Genomic DNA, 11,193 nt, shown 5'->3' with positions numbered 1-11,193 from the left:
TCTACTTGCGGACGGTTTTTTTAACGTTTTGTAAATGTATCTATTTATTAAATTCCGGCTATCTGCTTGACTATCCGTTCCTGAGGCAACAAAGGGGGTACGACTAGATGGCCCTTTACCTAGCCAATGCACATGGCAAGGTTATCAGAGAAGTATCTACACTAAAAAGCATCGATCAGATCATGCGCGGATATGCTGTCCAATAAGAATATCAGTAGGTCTTGTAAGATTTTGTTTTTTGTGGACATCTTTGATTTGAAGATTTATATAAGCCTATCCATGTTACATACGTTATCGAACTGAGTCCTGAACGCGTATGACAGTGCGGTCTCAGTCACATAGATCGCTCAAGTAAGTATACGCTATTATGCGCGCACTTTCAATAGCATAAACCACTTTCTACGGGGCTCGGTTTAATTGATCGGAACTAGGGCTCATACGTGCAAAACGCTTACTCACTTGCACGTAAAAAGGGACTACCTACGAAAGTAGCTTAAGGATTGAATCAAACGATTTGATAACGATGATTCGCATTACTTAATTTAAGCACAACAACAACAACAAAAAGTTTCCTGCGGCATTGTGGGCAGGGCACGGGCCTGATTGCTGCCGCCTGAACATTAATTACAGCGTAAGCTGGACTTTTACGGGAGTATTCATTTCATCTGCCTTAGCTACTACTCATGCCGCGTGTGAGGATTCTCAAGCTTCGCAGTCAGGCGTCTGCGGCGAGCTTATTTTCTCTAATTTGATTCATCGATGTCCCATTTAGCGTACCGAAAGCTATAGCCCGGGTGCGCATTAACACTTATCTCTGTTCCTCTTATTTCGCTACTTATTCTCAATTATTTTCGAATAGCGAGCAAATATTTTTGCGGTAGTCTCTGCAGCAGACTGGCATGATGTTATCGAATTCAGTTCAATTCTGCTTACTGCATCAAATAGAGTAACAGGATCATTTCATTTCGGTAAAGTAAGCTGTTGAAGGTAGGTATTTACGCGAAAGGCATAGATTTATACATCCGCAGTATTCGCACAGTCTTTCTCCTTAGGGCATTTCTTTTGTATCCTGGCGTTTGCGCAGGTGAATTCGTAATATATAGATACCATAATTTTAAACAGCATAAAGACGAAGGGAATGAGTAAACTGCTGCGCTGTGTGACATAAGCCATAATTTTCGTGGCAATAAAATGACGGACAATTGTGTTTGATACCGAGTCGAGTTTCGCCGTATCATCCGGATATAGTTTTAGGGCTTACTTTGTTGATGTTAGAAGTAAATTTGCAAAAAAAAAAACCGGCCAGAAGGAAGTGGCCCTAGAAGATCTTTGACGTTCTCTAGGTAACGGCGTATCAAATACGTTTTTAGGGGGCTCACAAGCGAGAGCGAGAAATTCGGAAGATTCTGACTATGTTCGTACGAGCCTCTGATTAGATTAATGTTGTGCCTCTATATCTTTCATGTGGATTATGCGAACGCAAACGAGTTCGTAAGAAACCTCACTCGGCGTCGATGTACGCTAAGACATAATTAACCCCGGCATAAGCAGCCTATAGTACTGTTCCAGCAGTCGAGATGCTTCGCACAAAACAAAGTATAAGTAAACTTAAACTTAAGTTATAAAACCGGGTATTTATTATTGGCTTCTTGTTTATTGATTGGCGACAATGCTAGAGCCATATTTTGCACCCGGTAATGCGATGCGGCAAAGACGTAAATGGTTACAGCACTATAAAATAAAAAGTATCGTTCAACCTATATCGTTGTGGTCGTATTCAAATACCCCTCATACATCTAACTATCTAGCGTTTCACGAATATCTAATTTTTTTTACCGCCTAACGCTCTTTGAATTAGGTCAATATTATCATGCCGGAAGTAGAAATTATCCTGCTGGGTTAGTGTATATAAAATATGTGCGTGATAAAGTATTACAACACAAAACGATGGGGCAAAACTAGGGAGTGTTTCAACGAAATATCGAAAATCATCGACAGTGAGAAGCTTAAAAACAGGATGTTTAAGTTCCTGCAAATTATTCGGATAGAGCTTTGTGGATTGATATTTTCAAGGGTTCCCTTTATCGGGATATAAATATCGGAAATTGAGACTGTCTCATTTTTCTAATAATGGTAATGCTTAGCGTAGTGAAGGTATATTAACTCTTGTCTCTATTAACTAACATTTATACTATAATAGAAATTAAGGTTCTGTGAAAGCTTTACTTTTTCTTTTTAACACGCCCAATTGCATTTCTATGGCCTATCTAGAACTGACCCTTAAAAGCTGTAAGCCTAGTCTAGCAAGGAACGTTTGTATAACATATAAAACAACATATGTAGCTTTCTTTGTCGCTTAGTTAATTAATTTCCTTCAAATCAAAAGAAGCTTCCAATGGACGATAACAATCCATAGGTACTTTAAAGGTATGTCTAAAAGTGCGACTATGAAACAATATTAGTTACTGCATATTGTATAAACGTTTGTTTATTTCTGAAGATATCCATAAATAGTTGCATCTGATCCCGTATATCGTAATGGCAATTAAACATGTTTAATCCGTTTCGAGCGAGCGTTGCAGAAATCACTGAGAGAGAATCCCTGAGAAGTTTATATTGAATTTTTTAAATGCAGAACCAGATTTTTGAAGAGCTTATACACTATTGAGAGGCAGAATGGTGTTTTTGTAAAAATGATTATTAATATGTCGAATGTTTTCAGAGGAAAGTTGAGAAATAGAATAATAACAGTACAAAAGCAGAAAGAACAGCAATGTCCTGGGGCTGCAGAGGCATTTTAGGGGAGAACCCGGCCTACCGATTGGCCAGTAACGGAACAATAACAATTCAGTAGATCTACCGCCAAAATCTGTTTTTTCACCGCAAAATTATCACTTACCTTCCGAACTGTATAAGACTTTGCCGTAGTATATATAATTCGGGTTTAATTATCTAATAAGATTTCCAAAATGATTGGGTAGCACTGTTCATGACCACGACAATTCTATAGAGGTACGCTAGTTAATTTCATTTCCAAACATTGTCAATCAAACACAATAAATGTCATTCTCTCGATCCAAACTAGGTTTTTCATTTACGTGACGTCCGATACGTACGCCATTGGACATTACGGCTGATTTCGACCAGAAGACGTGCACGCTTACGTCGGATTCGCCCGTAGACCAGCACGTATTTCTAAGTGTAGCGAGTAGACGCGTTACCCGTTGTGCTATGATGCTTTTAGTCTAGCTAAATCTAGAGGCAAATCATTATAGACCAGCTGAAACGTTGTTTTACCTATACAAACGTGTGAATCGTGTCGAAAAATAGCATCAATTATAGGAGGCTAACGGCGTCACTTTTACAAACTGCTATTTAACAACCTTTTCAATAAGAAATGTAGCATCGAAACTAACTTCATACGAAAATGCGCTGATAGCCTTAAGCAGAATCGCGTCTGACCACAACCCGTTCAATTATTATATATTAAGCCCTATCAATCCATACCTAGCAATGTGTCTTAATCCAATAATCGAGCGGTTCCTCTCGAACCCTCTGTATTGGCAATAGCATTGCGGATGAAGTGCTCTTGGTCGTCGAGTAACTGACAACAATGCCAATAGATATTTCCTTACGGTTTCAGTGCTCGGCTTCCCTCATTTACGCTGATCAGACAATGGTGGGTATTTCTTCTAGGAAGAAGCTTGCTAGTGTAAAAGCAGGCATCAGCTGGTATACGTAGTAGGCAATTGTGTCGTAACTGACAAAAGGCTGCCATCACCTCGTCCTTACGAACTACGACAATGTCGTCTCAGCTCAAAAATCGATTTTTAAAAGCAGACGAGATAAATGTAATTTGTTATGTTATTTGGTTGGGGAAATTAACCATAATTATTAAACAATACACGGAGGCGTTTTAAGTGGAATAGCATCTAATACAGTGCTTGGACCACTAGGTCAAGTTAAAAAAGGAGAAAAATTAGATAACTTTAGGAGGTCCACGTGAGGTCTGACAAAGTAAAATACATAGTTTTAGAGTGTAGCAGTTATGGATTAATTAGAAAAACAGCTATGTGTATAAATTCTACGGAAGTGTAGAGTTGAACTCTTCGAAAAATGCCCTCACTTGTTTTATGGAATTGGGTTTGGTCTATAGCTTTTTATAGCATGCACAATTCATTTTTCGGCGCCACTAAACAATATTGTCTGATTGGCCGGCGTGGGATCGTCGGCAGTGATTCAGTAAATCAGGCAGGTCGTAGAGTTCTACTTATAAGCACAAAGGGTTCGCGGGTGCGATCAATTATGAGCTCTTAACATAAAAAAGAAGGAACTGAGTAATACATAATTTTACATTATAAGAGAAGACTGCACACACTGTAACATAAAGAAATAAACGTTTATTCTTTCTCTCTCTCTCTCTCTCTCTATATATATATATATATATATTTGCCACCCGACATCCATATCAATTCGTCCGACGATAAACATTCTGGATTCAAACCAGAATTTAAACCAAACTTAAAACTTCTAAGTTTATAGTTAAACATTCAGAAAAGTGTAAGAAATTTTTATGAAACTGTTGAAGTGGTAATATTATAGACATTTTATGTTCGGGTGATTTCATTTGTTTTATTAACCTCCAAAAAGTTATCATCGTTTAGATAATACTTGTCAATGTAGAGCAAGCAGCAGAGATACAATTGTAGAACAAGTTTATTCTAAATTTAATTTGTAAAGAAAAAGACATATAAACCTTGCTTCCTCATAATTTCAGCAGCGAGGCATAGCACACATCAGAAACAAACTTACAGACGTAGAAAATAAAGTAATTAAACATGCCTTAATGGCGTTTACTGAGCGATCGGTCAGAGCGAGGTTTCCGTCTCTGAAAAAATCCGTCTCGGTACGGCTGACTGTTCATCTATTCGTGGAAATTTAAAAGTCAGAGGCGCTTGGTAAATGGCCGAACGCTATTTCTGCAGGATACGAACGTAGGTTTTGACATAGTGATTCGAAATGGGTCAGATCAGAGGATATGATTTTCTAGATGACGCAAAATACAGAGAGAAATGTTCGTTTGTGTATGCCCTCTTAGCTAGAAGATTACGCACAACCACTGGATAAAGAGGCTAAATTGGACGTTTTAACTATCTGTACTATCAATGACAAATCGATTATCTGTACAAGTCGTTACCCAGACAGCGGATATTTATCAATATCCGCGGTAGCGGTTTTCTTCTTGAGGTTACATCTACGTGTGGTTATGGTAGTAATGTTAATTTGACTCTTCAACAAAAAGTAACTATTTATCCCATTTTTACATGCCGAGATCATTATGACCTCTGCGTCAGCACCGAAGCTTGCATGCACCAGATAATACTTCGGGCAGGCTCGGCCAAAGGTCAATTAACGAACCCTATTTTCAACTGTCCTAAGTGGATGTGAGTCAGTCTGGGGCTATTTCTAAAAAAAAAAAAAAAAAAGAAGCTCGTTAAAGCACATGCCTAATTAAAGCAACTGACCAGTGTTTGTTTAATTATTATTTATATAAGCTTGAAGATTATAAGCTTGAAACAGCAACACTGATTGATCGGAACCATCCTTCTAACGGATCGAGACCATTTTCTATCTAATTTTACCGAGCTTCGCGTTCGATATAGCAGCTAGTCATTGCTTTCGATTTCCGATCTGCAACAGTTCAAAATGGCCAGCACCTTGCATCAATACCTAACAATAATTTTCGATAGACTGATTCAGTTTCCACTGCGACAAGAAGTGAATTTTTAGCCGAAATAAGAGTTTCCAGTTTTGCGGCAAAGATATCAACCAAAAATTCCGTAGCAGGTGGAAAAATGTCTTGAATGGTAAAAGCTCGTAGAGCTTCGGCGCGCGTTAGGATAGGTTTCAATTTTTTCCGATCTTTTTACAGTTGAACAGATAAGCGAGACCGCCGCATTTACTTATATTTGTGCATATACTGTGAACGCATTCAGCAAACACGAGATACAATCTACGACAGAAAGCTGAGACACGATACATACACACATACACGATATACTGCAAGCTGTTACCTCACAAATAACATTTTATCAAGAAAAGCCGTTTTTCATTAATTATTTCTCATATTCGAACGTGACAAGTACGTCACCTGCGCCGTTTTCTTAGGTAACGTACTGATAATAGAACCTCTTCAAATACTAGTACCGCACTACAAGCTATTCAGAACAGCTAATGAATGAAAACCTTGTGTCTTCAATATGCGCAGAAGGTCTCTATATACAATAAGTTGTTAATTTTCTGCCATATTTTCTAAATAGAAACTAGACTGATTTGGTGTTCTGTATAAAAGGAACAGGGCATAGTTCGAACGGTTGACGTAGGGGAATTTGATCGTCGTTAATATATTGTGCAGCGATCGCGAATATTGGATTGTATATGAAGATAATGTAGCTTCAAGAAGAACGGCGGAAACGTCACTCTTTGCCCCGTTGCTCTTACTGTCTTGATTTCTTGTTTGAAATCGACTAGCAAAAGCTTAAATTAGCTGTTGAGTTTATTCAATTTCCTAAAACCAATGTGCGCTTTTTTCGGTCTGATTAAGTATTTTTATCGCACTCTTTTAAATGGTCGGTTATGCGTGTTATAAAAGTTTGCCCTTTCTTCAAATGTCATATTCACGCATATATATATGCTAAATTGCTTTCCTATTTGAACATTTGTGATCGTCTGAGTCGAACAATGTATGTAGACAACCTAAGCTTATATAATTAATATGCTTTCACATTTCTCTTTACTTTGATCTACTTCGTTAACTAATAATAGGACACCCCTTTAATGAACCTCATATGGGTGTGTCCCTCTAATGGTTGCCGTCATCTGTATAGCTCGTTACCCATTATATACTTAACGAGTCGTTATGTGGATGTCTTGGTTCGTGGCGACTTGCAGATGAATCATGATTGGTCGAGCCATTAGTTTATCCATGACTGCGACAAGCATCTCAAATGCACCGTCGTTCTAGCGTAATGCTGGACGGCACTTAATAGACGGCTATGCTTCCAGTCAAATAGAGAGATGCCTGTTAATGGTCCTTGAAACAGGGCAACTCGATCCTACCATCATCATGGCTGAAAAGAAAGTAGTTACTAGAAACTGCTCTCCGCTGTGCTGACTTCGAGACTGAATAGTTTCTTGTATCCAGCCAAGTTGCTTCTTTGCTCTGTGAACGTATTGGGAAGTTGTTCTTACCGGCGGGCAGCCGAACCCTCACTGCGCACACCACCGAAAGAAAGACGCAGGAAAACAGTGTTGACCATATGGGTGATAAAGTCGTCCTATCCCTTGTCGCTTGTAACCGCTCGAAACTTGTTCGATCTCAAAGTAGTTCCGATCGCAACGTATGGAATACGCGTAGTTTGGGAAGATCCTACAGTGGAGAACCTCGAATAATTGGACTGAGTCAATATATCCTAGTTGACTAGCCATTGCTGTCGAGAGGCCTACGTTGTTGCTTTCGAGCTCCCAGCGATGGAAGTCCCCAAGATGATCCCTAGAAAGTGGGAGCGACGCAATCAGATTCGTGAGGATTGAGGAGATTTGTCTGTTTCGGATGTGATGAGCAACAATGATAAAAAAAAGGAACAAATCAGTTCGTGCCATTCGTTCAGACCATAGGTCTTGCAAAAAAGGAAAACAGGCTTCTACGAACGTGATGTTAAATATCGGCGCTCCAGTTGCACGAGGAATCGTGTAAGAAATAATGCCGCTCGTGGTCCCCCTTGCGCTATCCTTAGGTGGTCGGGCAAACTTGTATTTATAAAGTGTTTCATTACTACTACTACAAACAAAAGTGAATGAATGAAATTTAATTAATCTGTCTATCATCTGAATCTAATGATTACGTAACTGCCGTTTGAAATAATACAGTGTATGTTACGAGAGCTAGGTCAAACCGGAGGGTCTTATTATAAACAGAGACGATTGATTAGAAGACACCTGAAAACCTACCCCGGAAAAGTTACTTTCTGTAAAATTTTGCAAATGCCGCAGCTAATAAGAAACTTTATGGATGTGCATACGCCTATTAAATAAAAAAAAAAAAAAAAAAGAACAACTAGAGACTCTTTGTTGCCGCGATTCGCACAGTTTGGGCCCGAGTTTCTACCATAGGTGTCCACAACGGAATGGACCTGGAAGCCTGGACCTGTTCTGGCAACCGATTCCACGTGACCTTGTTATATATAACGATTACACATAATAAATAATAATAAAGATCCATAGTGTGTAATCGGTGACTATTTTTCAGCGAGATATTTAACCACTACCATTTAGCAGAACGTTAGAAGCAATAAAATCCAATAACAGTAACACACGTCCAAATCGTATTCATACTGTGGTGAAATAATGGAAATCTACGGTCAGTTTGCTTCGTACATGAGCCAGGAACGTATATTGTTCAGTGTTTAAAAAGAGCTTTTTCTTTACCGTATAAAATAATTAATGTCTCGCAAATGAAATCGTCTATCGCTCAAGTGGCTAACTTAATGAAAAAGGTACAAAAGTCCTTTTGATGGAACAGTGGAAACGTGTTTATCTAGTAAACCTAAAGATTTATTACGAAAACTGCTCTAAATTCAATACCAGACGTAGCCTTCGTGGCGAAAGCGGCCTTTTATATATAGCGGCAAAGTAATATTTCACATAGAAAATTTAAAACAATAATTAGTGGAAAAATATCTCTCATCTATTGATGGGCATTGAGGTTTTTAATTCTGTATTTTTCTACGTGCATTGTTTTGAGACTGCCTAATATTTGCAAGCTACTGAAGGACAACCGAAATGAAGAACGGCGACACATGGTGCGTTCGTACGTTTTTTTTTTCTTTACTAGAATTAATTCGGTAGTGCAATAGTGGGTCTGAGTATAAAAACGTAAGTATTTATGTCAACACTTTTGTCGTCATCCATGAAAAGTTCTACACTCTCATAGTGACACTTGATTAGATAGCGTTTACATGTCTGTACCTTCCGACTTGAATCCATTTATTTACCGATAGATAGAATAATAATGATAAAGCTGTTACCGTTTCTATACAGACGGTCAATGCGAGTATTGATACGAAGCGATTATTTAGAATGTCTTGTCCTTATCTGAATACCATTAGCAGACGGAATTTAATCTACAGTGGCACAAAGCAGTAATGGTGTTGCTTTAAAAGCTATTCTGGGCATGAGCGTACCCGGTATATTTCTACATGGACGAATCTAACTTTGAAATAGAGCCATTGTGACGGCCACGAGCGATCTGCCCTTACGAAAGGTTTGTAACGGACTAGCATAATTATGAAGACGAGATATAAGGGTATAAATGATGTGAGCATTTAGATGGCTGCATTCCGTAATAGGTGTACTATTTATTTTAAGCCGGTGACAGACGCTACATCGATCATGTCGCCATCGGAAAAAAAGACTACCAGAAACAATTTTTCTTTTGAATTTTGATTACACTTTTTCTCAAAAATCAAGTTATTTACGGAAGCCTTCGTAACTCAGACCCTACTGATATGATTGAGACTTTTACCTCTTGACTATATAGCACAATAATTTCAAGACATACCAAAAAATGTTATCATCATCGATACATCTTCATGCACACGTGCATCAGTAAGTGGCCAAATTAACCGTTGATGTCAATTAATAATTTATCGTGCTTATTCTGTCATTGGCTTGGAAGCGTTGCTCTCCACTAAACCACAGGTGTGTATACATGTACAAATCATCCTCATAGATTCACAGATGACTCCACGGAACTTCAAACGATCGCCTTAATGCACGACGAGTTGAAAGCGTGCGGCCATCGACGACAGATAGGCCTGATAGTTGGCGCAGAAAATGGCAACAGGTGTTCCTGACGCGTCTGCTCTTGACTCGCAGGCCCCGTCACAGGCCCAACCAACACTGACGCCAACACTATAGCCGTACATAAATATCTGTTGTACGCTCTTGTACAGCGTTATTTTCGGCAGTTTCCATAGTAGATAATAACAATGGCCTATTTTACTAAACTAGTCGCCGTTGATCAAGTGGTCCCCAGAAGAAGGCTGCAAATGCAAAGAGAAGAACTCCTACATCTACATACTACTATTGTACTACTTCTGCGCTAGACCGGTGTTGGTTATGCAGCGTATAAGAATGCAAGCAGGCCCGTTAAAAGGAAACCTATGAGTTTTTGCATGAAGATGCTTATACACCAAGGGAGCACTGACGTGAAGCTAATGGTTGTTCTTTTTTTAAATAGGACTATTGGCATAATCTCGCTATAGAGATGTAATGAATTTAAAAGCACCATCAAAATACTTCATTATTGTAATGAACCCGCCTGACTCATTCCTAAGTCACGGAAGGCGCGAAATTAAGGTGGGTGCACCCACAAATACTGGCCATGATTAGAGCTAAAACGCAACCCGGGAATAGCAAGTGAACGTAGCATGCGGTAAGTCAACAGTAAATAACGTTACGATACCCCAGTCCACTAGCCGTTGCTTGGCGTAGAGGCTACATTGACGCGTTGAGGCTGCGTCTGCGTAATGATTCTCATGGAAAAAAATTCACAAGGTCTTTGTTCCTGTCGACTGAAATTTGTTGTATATCTTCGTTGTATTTTAATACGAACTCTGTAGATATAATACGGGACGAAGGTGTACGTATTATATCTACACAGTTGGTGCATTGTCGGCGACCACTGACTTAAGCAGAAATACCCCTTACGTTTTCGCTATACCTCGCCTCCACAGACTTTTCTATGCAGACACGAAGAATAAATTGCTTTGATTGATACTGTAACAAGGGAATATTGGACCTGCTGTATATTGCGTGAAATACTCTCTCGTTTAGAGATACGCCATTGTTGCAGCTCCTTCAAAGATCGAAAGACTTGTGAGCGTTCGCTGTAGCCGGACTGTTTTTCTCGTAATACTACGCTGCGAAAGGTAAAGCTTCCGCTATTCAAAATTTCTATTCAATCAAATATAATGATAACTCAACCAGTGTATCACTCTGTAAAAGCTCAGGTCTCGCGAAATAATGAATGTCAAAGTAGACCTTTTGTCGTAAGTTAGAGCAGTAAAAGTCGATTTATTCTACTTTAATCTGTATTTAATTGTGAACTGATGAATAACGGCACGTTTATAT

The 11,193-nt window shown here is 39.0% G+C and overlaps 1 long non-coding RNA gene across 5 annotated transcripts in view; it reads left to right on the top strand.

Moving 5' to 3' along the window:
- Window positions 1-7,006: 7,006 nt before the first annotated feature.
- Window positions 7,007-11,193, top strand: part of LOC111250246 (uncharacterized) — a 7,803-nt gene continuing 3,616 nt past the window's right edge. For 2 of the 5 annotated variants that reach the window (XR_002673239.2, XR_015326612.1), the window contains exons 1-2: window positions 7,010-8,861; window positions 10,797-10,991. This is a non-coding gene — a long non-coding RNA (uncharacterized LOC111250246). Of the gene's footprint in view, window positions 8,862-10,796; window positions 10,992-11,193 lie in introns of all 5 variants that reach the window. The other 3 variants (XR_015326614.1, XR_015326611.1, XR_015326613.1) reach the window with 3 other exon arrangements.

Source organism: Varroa destructor, unplaced genomic scaffold, assembly GCF_002443255.2.
Source record: "Varroa destructor unplaced genomic scaffold, Vdes_3.0 BEIS01000004.1, whole genome shotgun sequence".
Taxonomy (NCBI): domain Eukaryota; kingdom Metazoa; phylum Arthropoda; class Arachnida; order Mesostigmata; family Varroidae; genus Varroa; species Varroa destructor.
The sequence above is the reverse complement of the archived record's forward strand: the minus strand, read 5'-3'. Positions and strand labels throughout refer to the sequence as shown.